Source organism: Amborella trichopoda, chromosome 13 (genome assembly GCF_054954075.1).
Source record: "Amborella trichopoda isolate Santa Cruz 75 chromosome 13, AtrichopodaSantaCruz75HAP2 v2.0, whole genome shotgun sequence".
NCBI classification, from domain to species: domain Eukaryota; kingdom Viridiplantae; phylum Streptophyta; class Magnoliopsida; order Amborellales; family Amborellaceae; genus Amborella; species Amborella trichopoda.
In genome coordinates this window covers 50,703,681-50,718,264 of record NC_142348.1, presented here as the reverse complement: position 1 = coordinate 50,718,264, position 14,584 = coordinate 50,703,681, and positions in this window count along the sequence as shown.

Sequence of the window (14,584 nt, the reverse complement as noted above, 5' to 3'; positions counted from 1 at the left end):
ATAAAGTGCCCTGAGTATGGACCTAACCAATGTTTAAGAACTAGGATCGGAGACCGGGGTCGGCAGTCCAAAAAAATGGTACGGACCGGCGATCAGTTGTTTTTTCAGATTTGGCCTATGTACATCTCTCTTTGTACACAACTTAATGAAATTTTCTTTAATGTTCAAAATGACATCCATTTGTTGACATACAAAGCCATGGCGAGATGCAGTTTCTGGGATTAAATGTGTCCCTTCCAATCCAAAATTAGGGCCTCACAATCAACAATCACTAGCTAATATGTTTTTCTCTTATGCCTTTCTTCGATCATGGTTTGATATTCTAGTGCCCAAGGCTTTGTTTTTTATCTTTCTATGAGTAATATATTGGCCCTTTTTTTTTAAAAAAAAAAAGAATTTTATAAAAAATAATATGGAATTTTATGTGATCGCTGCATATCATTAAGATTCCAGGGGAAGTTCTATACTGCTGTTGTAAGATCAGCCATACTTTATGAGATGGATTATTAGCGGTTAAGAAACAAAAATATCTATAGGAAGATTATCGCTGAAATAAAATTTTTGAGATGAAGTGACAAGATAAGAAAGGATAGAATTCGGAATGAATACATACGAGAGAACTTAAATGTATCTTTAATATGCGATAAGATGAGGGAAAATAGACTTAAATGGGTTGGCCATGTGCACTATAGACCTTATACAGCAATTGAAATATAAATTGACTATTATTAAAAAAGAATGTAAAAATGGGACAGAGATAACAACAGGTGAAGAAAATATCAAAATTGGAAATGAGGGAGTAGAGCATGCTCCTATAGGAGTATATTGCGCATTAACTACCTTGGGTAATATAAATATTTTGCGAGATCTTTGTTTTACATGAGGTTTTGGGATACAACAAATAATAACTGGATTAATATTTAAAAAGGAAAAAGTTTACATAGAGCAAAGGCTCTAAACAATCAAATTAGAGCCCATCTAAAATATTTCACTAGAAGATGTTGTTTCAAATATTTTCAAATTGATCATCTCGATATCAAGATGCATGGACATGAGAAAAAAATGGATTGCAAGGAAATAATGCATTTTTGGATTGTCAGTTTTCAAGTTTTCATAGATATGCTCGATCTACACTATTTTTGAAGCTTTAAATGTAATAATTAAATATAAAAATATATTTTAAGGCTATCACAAAGATTTCCAGTATTGAAACCACATTTCTCAATACTATTTGAAGATGTGATTTATTTTGATTGTTTAAAGCCTCGGCTCTATACAAACCGCACCATTTAAAAAAAGAAGTGCTTTACTTTGGTTGTTTAGAGCCTCAGCTCTATACAAATCGCACCCCTTAAATAAATAAATTAAAAAAAGAAAAAAAGAAAAAGAAAAGAAGAGTTCAACATTTAGATCCTTGCCCTCTATTTACCAAAAAAGAAGGAAAAGATCCTTATCCTTTGAAAAGATTCCTTGTTCATTTTATGTTATTTTTGTCAAGAACATAGAATATTCAAAATACCTATTGGTGAAAATGAACAGTGATTTCGCCTACCCTCATCACCATCCAAACTTTATCGCACGGTCACAGTTGTCCGGTAGTATTTTATTTATTTATTTATTTCTACAAATCTAAATTACTTTAAATTTGGAGCGTATGTATATCTTAGTGAGGCACACCAAAAAAAATATATGAAAAAAATAATTCACAAAATATAAATTGATCAAAATACCCCTAAAAATTTATGAAGATATTTTGGCTAATTTATATTTTGTGAATTATTTTTTCATATTTTTATTAGGTGAATTTTACTAGGATTGACACACGCCCAAATATATATATATATATATATATATATATATATGAAAAAGATCTTATCAACTTATGGGTGGATAGAGTAGTGTAAATCCAACAGCCTAGATTGAATCTAGGCCAATCAAATAATCACAACTACATTTCTTATTTAAATTTTATTGTCCGTTAATCTCAAGACGTCGTGCATTCCCAAAATTTGAGGTTCTAAAAATATTTCTGCCTTAAGATTTACCGAGGGAGCAAATACACAGCATCCTTCCACTGGAGCAGCGTATCTTTTGGCATTAGAAATTATTTTGAAGAAAGAAAAATTGCATATGCAAGACACATCACCATATTTTTAAGATACTGGTATAATCTACATATGATCAAATATGACGCCTTCAAAGAATGAGAATAATGATGATGCACTTGTGCTACCTAGGCCATTGATGCTCCATTCACCAGGAATATTGAGGTATTAGAATCTTCTTTTCGATTTACAGACTTTCTCTCTCTAGAATCTCCTTGTTGGTTTGAAGGGCTGCCAAGTGGCTTGGAGTGATGTGGTGGAATTGTGGCTTGGATTCTTTGATGGTGCTGCCCAATATTTAGCCTCCCCACCATCTTTTTTTCTCTCTCTCTCTCTCGTTTGGCCCACATGATGAGCCTTTGCAACCTCGGCCGGTTCCATCCCGAACCGGGGGATCAAATTGGATTTGATCCGGTTTTGGTGGACGGGCAACGTATTTTTAAAAAATTAAAGAAGTTTATATAAAATCTAAAAAATATGGGGTTTATTATTTATAATGTCTTTTCTAATGGTTTTCTCATTTTGATAAAGATCGGAAAGTGCTTTGGTTATGAATGCTTATTTTTTACATTTTCTCATTTTTCTTTAGAACATTTCAAAAATATTTATAAAAATTTCAAAAATACCTCCGACCGAGCACAAATATATTTTTTTAAATTTAAAAATAGTTTTCATTTTATTTTAACATTTTTTTTATTTTTTTTTTAACATTTTTTTGACCAATCAAAACCCGTCCGGTTGAACCGGCCGGTTTACCAATTACTCAAAACCGGCTCTTAGATAGTTTTTAAGACCAGTTCGATTTTCGAACATTGCACATGATAATTGAGAGTCTCAATTATAATTGAAATCTCTCTCTCTTTCTTGTTTGGGCCAATAAACCAATATGATAATTGAGGCCATTCTGTCTCTTTCTCTCTCTCATTCATTTCTGCAAGAAACCATATTACAATTGAAGCCCCTTTCTTTCTCTCTCTCTCTCAGGTAGAGATTACAACCTCTAGGAGTTGAAAGAAAAGCAAAATTACTTCCTTTCCCACTAAGAAAAGCTATGAACTTCCTTTACAAACCATTTAAATTAATAAATTTTTTTCTCTTATTCCTAATATAGAAAAGGAGAACGTCAAAACTCCAAAGCAAAAGGCGAAGAATCGAACTCAAGATCTCTAAAGGATCGTGCATGACTGCCCAACCATTTGAGAGTGATTTAGAGAGAAAATGATTCTGTTGATAAGAGTTTTTTTGTAGAGAGACAGAATGATTCTCTCTCTATCCAAATCCATTGTAAGAGAATATTAAGGGCACCGGTTCAATCAATAAATCTCTTGTTTAAGAGAGTTTTAAGTGAGAGAAAATGATTCTCTATCTATATCTAGATCCATTGCCAGAGAATATTAGGGGCACTTGATCAATTGAGATGAATCTCTGGTTCCTGTTTGCTTTTAATGGAACCTTAGAGATTTGAATTCTGATATTAGAATAGGAATTAGGTATCATTTTTTGAGGCAGCGATACCCATAATGGTTATACATCACATACAGGATCTTGGCGTCACCACTTTAACAAATTGTATTCGTTGGCCCCAAATGGTTGGGATAACGCTAAAACGTTGATGATGACTTTAACAAATTGCATTCATTTTGGGAGGAAAAAGGATCTATACTAAAAGACCATTCATTTTTTTATGCGAGATCACAATCACTCTCAGCAATTGGAAGTAAAATCCTATAGGTTGAAATACGTCACAACGTTTGACAAATTTTATTTTAGATTGGAAAATTTATCAAAATACACATTATATTTCAACTATTTAACAGGTTAACTTTTCCTACTATTCCAAGTCAAAATAGTTAATCTCGTAAGTGTATTTTGACATATTTCCGTTTTAGATTTTATGTTCATTCAATGGCATTGTTGCCAATTCACATCTAACAATCAACAAACATTATAACCTCCTTACATCAAAAGTAAATGATTATATTATATGCACTTCCAAACAAGATTAAAAATGAGCCTTTTTTAGGGAAACCTTACAAAATCATTAATACAAAATATCATGACAAGTAACAGAAGGTCTGCATTTTGATTTTCATTTCACTAAGATGCCTCTTTTAAAAAATACCTAAATTGGCCATATTAAGAGTTGTAAACTTTAAACAAATAAGAGAATTTTAGTCAATTAACCCACCTAAGAGGCCCCAACCAAATGACATGGGTATCTTGCTTGTTTAGGGTTAGATAAACAATGTTCGATTTGGTGCTATCCAACATCACCGACATTAAAAAATCCCTTATTTTGTGGGATTGAGGTTGATATTGATATGTTTCCTAAAGGAAATAAAAATCCAAAAGAATTAGGACTTTTGGATGCATCTCTTGGTCTTTTGAGATATATGTGATATTTATAGGAAGTTTCCTATTTAGTATGGATTCTTAATCTTATATATATGGGATGAAAATGCAGAGAATTTTTTTTGTGCCATATTTAGGTCACCATATGTGAATTGTGGTTTCTTTTAGAAAGAGAGAGGCAATAGCCTCATGTGCATAAGATGTAAAGTTTCCTCTTAGAGAAGAGTAAGGAGAGAAACATTGTGATGTCGCCTCTTATAGACTCTTCAAGATTGAGATACTGGTTTCTTGTAGAAAAGCAGTTCCCATTGAGATTTTGGGTAGTTTCTCTTTTAGTTAGAGAGAAAGTTAGTTTCTCTTATCTGGTGTCGTCGGTAATAGTTGCCAGAAGTAAAGAGAAGGAAGAGTGAATGGTTTAAAAGGGTTTGCTCAACTGTGTTTTTGTCGAAGTTTGTTCTAAAATCTTCGATATAACTTTCATTGGTATGATAAATTTCTGTTTGCCGTACCCATGGATAGCCCTTTTGGGATGAACCACGTAAATCTTTGTGTTCTTGTTGTATGTGTTTCATGATTTTTTTTTCATATGCCTAATATTAACTCATCGGGTTTAGAGTTTCCCAAACCCGACCAAGATAATTTAGATCTTTTTGTAGATATTTTTTGAGGATCTAACTCAGTAGAATAAGAATATGGGTATAGTTTGCATAAGGTGTCAACCTTAAACAATCAAAGAAAGGTGCACCTCCAAATTTGGTAAACAATATAATTTGGTGTCGAAAATTTTCACAATGACCTAAAAATCTATTTCGAACTTTAGTTACGAAATCTAAAGCTCAACAAATGGTGTGGATCAAGCTAATCTATAAACACTTTAAAATATGGAAATTTTCACAGTGACTAGAAAATCTATTTCGAACCTTAGTTATGAAATCTAGTGTGGATCAAGCTAATCTAGAAACACTTGAAAATCTTAAAAATAGACGTTCTAGATATTATATAACGAGAAATATTTGTTTATTTCTAACCATAACTCTCGATGTCAAGATGATCAATTGGAGGAATTTATTTAATCATGAACCAACCTTCTTCGATGAATTTTTTATGTGCACGTTACTTCTACAGCATATTGTCGATGCCCTATACAAACTTTATCCTAAAATAAACAAACACATCCTTTTGATCTTTTGAGCCTGTTTATGGTTTGGGACTCAAATGATATTCAAAGAGCTAAAAATTTGTCCCTTTGTATTTCTGTCCCCATGCTTATCCTTGGGTGTCTGTGACATAGGGTAGGGTGTCTTTCCTTTTTAGGTAGAGATAATTTATACTCTCTCTCTCCCTTTTTAGGTAGAGAAAAATGTATAATCATTCTCTCTCTAAGATTCGAACTTATAGTCACTCTCTCTCTCTCTCTCTAAGATTTGATCTTCTTCCAGGGTCTACAGAGGCAACTCTCTCTCTCTCTAAGATTCGAACTTACAGTCTCTCTATCTAAGATTTGAACATATGGCCATTCTCTCTCTCTAAGAATTGATCTTTCTTCCACAAAAACGGGACAACAGAGGCACCACTCATCCTCGATGTTAAACCCTATTCCGTCATTGTAATGTGGACATTAAGTGGTTGAACTATAGCTCAATAATCACTATAAAATATTCAAAACCACATAAACGACCACACACACACACGTCAAAATCAAATCATTATGTAATAGTACTGTCCGTTTTCCTCTTGATATCTTTCCTAATAATGATACGATCGTGCCACATCAACCTCCATGTATTTTTCTCTCTCTAGACTCTCCATTTCTCAAATTTGTTTTCCACATTTCCTTTTCATGCAGTACGCACGACTCCCTCTTTCTCTCGGATCGCCTCCCTCTCCATTCTCTTTTCTCTCACTTATAGTTTATTATACACCAGTATTTGAAAAATCCAACCGGCCGAAGGCGTTCCGTTTTTGCGGCCGGTTCCAAGTAACCGGTCAACCAACTGGTTTAATTGGCTTAATCGGGCAAGTCCCGGTTGGTCAAAAAATATTGAAAAATAAATAAATATATTTAAAACAATGATTAAACAAAGTACATCCAAATGACATTGAAAATAAGTGAAAAATAAATTTAAAAAATCGATTTGTATTCAAATGTATTATTTTTGAAATTTTTCAAAAAATTGAAAAATATAAAAATAAATATTCATGGCAAAAAAAATTTTCAATATTTACCAAAACGATAAAAAAAACACTTAAAAACCTATTACAAACAAATATATTATTTTTTAAGATTTTATATATTTTTTTTAAAAAATACCCAGCTGAATCACCAAAACTAAAAGATGCCCGTGCCTGATTCCGATCTAACTAATTGTTATACATATGGCTTTACAAAATGTAAACTCTCACATAAAACTGTACCAGACGTGGAGTCTCTCTCTCTCTCTCTCACTCAGGCGCACGCACATAACTCCAGCACTATCATGTGGAGGTGTCTTTGTATTTGTCTCCTTTAGAAAGTAGGGTGACAAAAGCGAGTCCCACCTTTCCCCACCCCAAAACACAACACCAAACTAATTCCCAACCCTCTCCGGAGTTCAATGTGGAATCTGTCTTTCTCTCTCTACATGAATACAAGATGGGCAAAAGTAAATCATCTCTCTCTCTCTCTCTCTACAACACACAAATACCTATATTCTCTCTCTACATGGATCAATGGTGGAATGTGGGGTGGAATGAAAGGCCAAAAGGAGCACATTCTTTGGAACATGTTATATGACACGGATCCCATGCTTGCCTCTCTCGCCCTTCTCATTGGACTTGGGCCCTTTTTTTTTTCTTTTTTTTTCCAAGTGTTGGGTTTGCCACTCAAGAGGACCCTAGCTTTGGGTACATGTGAAGTGGATTCCCACTAAGTTTATTTCCCAATTTTCTTCCTTTCTTTTCATGCGTGTTGTGTTCTCTAACATGTTAGGGCTACGTAAGATTTCAATTTGGCCTGAGAGACCATACTCTATAGTTTATTGCACATGGAAATAAATCCCCTATAATATATAAGAGAGACGTGGAAATATAACATAGAGGATGCATCTTCTTTATCTTCTCCAAGATATCCCTCTCTCTCGTGTTTCTTGCTCCTCCTGTTGTGCCATTTTTTATTTACATAGTTTTCATAAGGGCCTTATGAAATAAAAGTAAAAGTCTCACTCCAAAATTTCATCTGGAAAATATTTCAAGCGTGGAAAATCTCTATGATGGCAAATAAAATTTATTTCTACTGCCGATTGTGAAATTTGTAGCTCAAAAATAGTACAGGTATTGTAAATATGTGAATATTTGAAAATAGGAAGTCTACTTCCATTATATACCATTTTTAATGCTTGAAATTCTAATTTTTATCACAACGATAATGATTAAGGTGGAGATGATCAATTTGAATATTTTTTAAAGTAGGATTAGGACTTTTGGTGAGTTTTGAGGTGGAGCTTTATTTTTACCATAAAGCCTAGGCCTTATTCCAACCTTTTCTTAATATAAATGCTACAATTTGGTAAGGTGAGACATTCTTTTGGAACATGATAGAGAGGATGTGAGAGAGACAGACAGGGATTGCATAAATAATAAAATTTTATGAGCCAACCGGCCTATGAAATCGGTATAGGGCGAACAGCTCATATAGAAGAAAATTGAGATGGATTGGATGATTGAGAATGGCGAAAATAATTAACAAAAAGTTTTTTTTTTTTTTGGGTTTGAAATTGTTCTAAGTACGAAAGGGAAATTATTAACATTTAAAATGATTGTTGTCTGTTTCTCCTTCAATTTGTGCTATAGGCTATCTCTTTCTTTATCTCAACATTTGAAAATCCAGATCAGCAAAGCGGATCAGCCATCTAAAAACAGCAATCGGCCATCCGAAACACCAACCTGGATCAGCAAATTGGCGACATGGCTGAGAGAATCAGCCAATAAATAATTTAAAAAAAATTTGAGAAAAATAAAAAATTGAAAAAATATATAAGAAAGTGGGCCTGGATCGGACAGAATTGGTTGTTTTTGTCACATAATGGCTCTGTCAGAAAACCTGTCCATTCCTATTAGGAATTGTCAGGTTCTTTATGTATAGACAAATCCAGACCGGCTCCTTAAAAGCATTCCAAATCAGATGATTTCAATCCAGATCGGCATTTTTCAAACACTACTTACATAAATAGGAAATCGTAATAGGGTTAAGCTTGCTACCACATATTTTACATAAGTCTCCAAAAATATTTTTTAAGGGTATTATGGGTAAGGCCCATACATTTAAGTAAAATCCGATATGTTAAAAAACCAAAATATTTTGAAATTCAAAATTTTGGAGCATTCACAATTTAACTTAAATTGTAGATTTAAGGTGCACTTCAAAAATCCATCGGAAAATACAATTTTGACATTGAAAAACCATCTACTTAGTCATCTTGATATCGAGATATATGAATACGGATAAACGAAAAAGATTTCAAGATCAAAAAAATAGTATATATTACAAGACACTATTTGGACTATCCATTTTCAATCGTAATGTGTTTGTAGATCTACTTGATTTAAACTACTTTTAAAGCTTAAAATTTTATAATTAGAGATGATAAAAGATTCTCAAGTCATCTAAAAACTGTTTGACACCACTGTTGGGCCTGCTTTATTGGGCCTGCTTTATTGTTTAAACCTCACTCACCCAACTAACTAATATAAGGGAGAACCAGTCTCAAAACTTTTGGAGTGAGATATTGCATAAATTTGGTTCCACATTAGGGTTTGAATTGCTGCCACACAAAAACTGCCCCAATGTGAATGAAGCCATGTTTTGATGGCAGCGGTGCTTACACTTGTTTCTTTGATGACCAACTAAATGGACTAGATGGGACCACCAAAAAGCCCCATCTCGTTTTGTCTTAGAGAACTATTCTTCATCTTTTTCTATAAATTATGGCCACAAATCTTTTTTAATAAGTTAAAAAAGTGGTTTGGCGGTATTTGAAGCTCCTCGTCTCTTCTTTTTTGCCTTTTTTTTTTTATGGTAATTAGGTGAAGCTTCTTTTTGAGATCTTGGTCACGTTCTATCCAATATCTCGCAAAAGGAATAATCGACTTACCCAAAAAATAAAATAAAATAAAATAAAACCAGGGGTAAATAATGTGTAACGTAGATGTTTTCTTTGCTACCATAGGTAGGGGGTAGCAACCGATCAGGTACGGGTGGGGCTCGGCCGCACCCGAATAGTGTTCGGGCCTAATATTTGGGCTTGGATCAGACTTGCCGGGTCCAATGTGGACCCGACCTTAATAGTGTTATTATATACATAATATATAATATTTTAATAAATATAACTATATATTTTTAGTAATAATATTTAAATTATATATATATATATATATGGGTCCTATAATTTGTTTTTGGGCCGAGACAGGGTCCGGTTGAGCCCGAGAGATGGCACTTTTTTTTTTTTGGGGTAAGTCATTGAGGGAGAAAGCTTCTACCCATTTTTCAGTATTGATAAGAATAAGACAAAATAATACTCATAATTTATCAACCTGACTATAAGGAACTTGTACAGGAAGTAAAGGGAAATTAAAAAAATTTGGTAATTTAGTGCGTCAAATAGTCAAAATAAAATTGTAGTTTTTTTGACAAGTGAGTCAGCCACCATATTGACCTTGCGATAGATATGAAATAGGGACACGTTCGGTTGTTGTGCTTATACCGCAATAGATATGAGATAGGGACACGTTCGGTTGTTGTGCTTATACCAACAATTAGTGGTGTAGAAGCCTTCTCTGCATCCTTGCTGTTACCCTAAGTTTTAGGCAAAAGATTTTTCAATTAAAAAGGTTGGAATTTCATTTTCTAAAAATGAATCTTCTTCACTCTCACTCATCACTCTCTAACAGATCTATGACTCTCTCTTTCACCGACTCTCTCAACATCATACTCCTATCTTTGGAATTTTATCTTTTTCTCTAACAGATCTCATGCCTCTCTGTTTCACCAACTCTCTCAAATCATATTTCTATCTGTGGAATTTTCTAGAAATTTCTTTCCAAGGAATCGTTGGGGAAATTGGACAATTCCTATTCATCTTAGGATGTTTTTTTTATAGAGTGCAAAATTTTTTTTTTGTTTTTTTCTTTCTTTTTTTGAGGTCAATTGCTAAAGAGCAAAGGTTAAATCTTCAAGTTTGTCCTAAAAATACCTCAAGTTTAGGTCCTAAAAATACTGCTAGATACCGTAATGTCTTTACTATTCGGGAGTAGCATATTGCCTTTTTTCTGAAAAAAGAAAAATAAAATAAATAAATAAATATATATATATATATATATATATATATATATATATATGAGTATTCAATTTTAGTACATGGAAATTACAATCCCTCTTAACAATTAAACGTAAAATTTAACATGTAAAAGTGTGTCACAAGATTCCAAAAGTTTTTATTTTAGACTTCTCCAATTACCCGGTTTTACATATAGTCAATAGTGATTTTGACCTTCATATACCGCAAGTAATTATTTCTATCGTATTCATCTCTACAAACAAATAAAAGCTTGTGAGAGAGTGCTCATGAGCTGGAAACGTTAGTCCATTGCATTTATAGACACTTCTTTGAGTGAATGGCATTAGCCATCAAGTGGGCATGGGGAAGTGTGCTAGAGAGAGTAGAAAGCGCGAATTTTGTTTTTTTGTGGGTGGGTGGGGCGGAAGAGAGAGGATTTAGAGAGAATATAATCTTATGGCTTATTTGAATCTAGAGAGATAGAGAGGAGAGAGAGTATGATCTTATGGTTTATTTAAATTAAAAAAAAAAAAGTAAATTTTTTTTTAAAAAAAGGTTGATCTTAATTACTTAATGCTCGACTATTTGCAACACTATGTTCTAAGCTCAATTCTTACAATAAAAAAATTATAATAAAAATTACAATAAAAATTATGGGCCCTCTCCCCAACTCACCCAAAAAAATTACAATAAAAATTATGGGATTATGGGGGAGTTGGGGGTCTAGACATCAACATAGTTTCATTAGTGAGAGGAATATGCCTTCCTCTTCCTCTTCCAAAATTGGAATCCCTTCCCTTTAACCCTTGGGCTTCCCTTTGGGTTGCTCAATTCAATTAACCATATTCCTCGTCCTCATTATTATTAAAGCATTGCAGCTTTTACAATCAAAACCACTCACTTTGTCTGCACTTTTGCCTCCTCTCACAGATTCTCCGGCAAGGAAACCGGAATCATCCAAATTCTCTCTCTCTCTCTCTCTAGGATAAAAAGTCATTGCCAGCCAAGAACATGGGAGCTTGTCCCCAGAATCAGAGCTCACAAGTGGGAAATGGGTTTTGCTGTTATCTTGAACTTTACTTCAATGGGAAAATATATCTCTCTCTCTCTCTTATGTGCTTGTGGATAATAATTTATAGCAAGCCAAATATTTTATAAGATGTTTGTTAGCACGTAAATTTCTCTCGATTTTGTTTGAAGCAGGCATATGGTAAGAATAAAACTCAAGACATCAAGTTGCAAGACCCTTTACTCTAACTAACTCGGCCTACAGCCCATTCCTCTCTCTGAATGTTACTTTTATCTTGCTTTATAAAGGACGGCGCTCACACATATACACAAATCCATGGTTAGAGACAATGTTTTAGAAATCAGAGTTAGTCGTTGGATCGCCATGGGTCCAGTCTCGATTCAACCTGTTCGACTCAAGAGATGCCTGAGTCAGATCATCACGCAAAGAAAACAAAAAATAAACCAAAATGCTGGAAAAATCACTGTGATTCCAAGTTTCATCAAACCTGGATTGGAGGAATAAGTAGGACCTTATATGCAAATCCTGAATGAACTTACTTCACCCCCTATGTTCAGTTAGTTGAGTGACTCTCTCTCTCTTCGATTAGTTGAGAGTCTCTCTCTCTCTAATGTGCACATAAGTACACAAATAAGTTGTCCATACGTTTGGTGCACACGTCAAACGCACTAGGAAAGAAAGGAGTTACTTATCCCTCTAAAGTCAAACATTCATTGCCAAAAGACATGGACTTCTCTATTTTTAGCTGTGCACAAGTCATTTCCTCTAACAAAATTTACATTTCAATAGTCATCTATTTCTTTAGTATTTTAGCATCTATCTTCAAAATATACATGTTTCAATGTTTTTTTTGGGCAGCCATTTTGTGTTGGGGTTTTTATACAATGTGATTATTATCTATTGTACAAGGAGGTCGCAATTCTTATAATCATCTGATGGGAAATTTGATAGCTTGGATCAATAGAATATATGCATCCACCCAATTTTACATATGATGGTCAAGATTAATTGGGACTACCTTATACAATTGATAAATGGTCTCATTCCCTTATGTATTTCTCATAATTGTATGTTGGCAATATGACTATATCATAAAGGTCAGTATTAAACAGGAGTGCTAATGTTATATTAATCAAAATATGATTATGTTTTTGTGTTTTTAGAGGCATTTACACTTTTTATGGAAAACATGTGATATGTACACTAAGGGTGTGTTTGATAACAGGAGGTGTCTTCCTAGAAGTTTAGAACTTCTTAATGCTGTTCAAGCTTCGTGTTTGATAAAAAAAATTGAACTTCAAACAAAAGAACTATTCAAGTTCCAATCTTGCTTTAAAAAAAAAGTTCCAACCCAAAGGTTGAAATTTAAACTTGGAACTTTTTTTTTTATGAACCCCCCCTCCATCCATATATAAAATGTATATATTTTATTATATAATGTATAATATAATTTATTACATAATTTAATTTATTATATAATATATTTTATTATATAATATATTTTATTATATAATATATTTTATTTATATAATAGGTATTTATAATATTATATAATAATAATATATATAATGTATAATATAATATATTGTTTTATATAAATAAATAAATAAATATATATATTATAATAAAATAAATAAAAAGTACAACATTATGTAATAAAATAATTCACTATATAATATATCTTATATAATACAAATATATATCAATAAAATAAATATAAAATACACTATATTATATTTTACATTACGTTATATATGATATATGTATATATTTTATTGTATAATATATAATATACCTTTTTGTATAATATATAATATATTTTATTATATATCATATTTTATTTATATAATAGATATTTATAATATTATATAATAAAAATATATATTAATAGAATAAATATAAAATGCAATATATAATATACTATATTATTTATATAAATATATATTATATAAACTATATATTTATATATTATATATTTATGTAATATAAGATATTCTCATATATATATATATATATATATATATTAAAAATAAATATAAAATACAGTATATCATATATTATAGTATGTTATAAATATTGTATATTTATATTTAAATTATTATCACTGTAAATATAAATATAAGATATCTACCATATATACGAGTTATCAAACACATAAACGATGAACTTCTTAACTTCCCAGAAGGTTATCAAACACAAAAACTATGAACTTCTTAACTTCTCAGGAGGTTATCAAACACAAAAACTATGAACTTCTTAAGTAACTTCTAATTTACAGTTCTTCAAGAACTTCCAACTTACAGTTCATGAACTTTCTTCCAGTTATCAAACAAGCTTTAAAACTATATTAACAAAATATTATGAACCTATTATAAAATATATCATTTTTCTTTTCGTATAAATATCACATTTGCTTTTATCAAATTATGCCAATACCCTTAAAAAGTGAGCAAAGCTTCAAGAAAATAGACACGTTTTCATTTATAATACATTTCAATATGTTGGATTTCACATCTACTGGATAAAAAAATTGTAGCCTTCTTGTATCAAAAATAAATGACCATATAGTATACAATCCCATAAATCCAACCCTACTAAAAACTTTCACAAGAATAGAAAGGAGAAATTTATACATCAATTTATGATAAATTGCTGTCTTTGTTAACAATGAAGGGAAAAATCTCTCGTTTTCAATCATTAATGAAAATCTCTCTCTCTCTTCTCTCTCTCTCGTTATAACTCGCAAGAAATCAACATTTCCCATTTATCCCTATTCTACAAGTGTT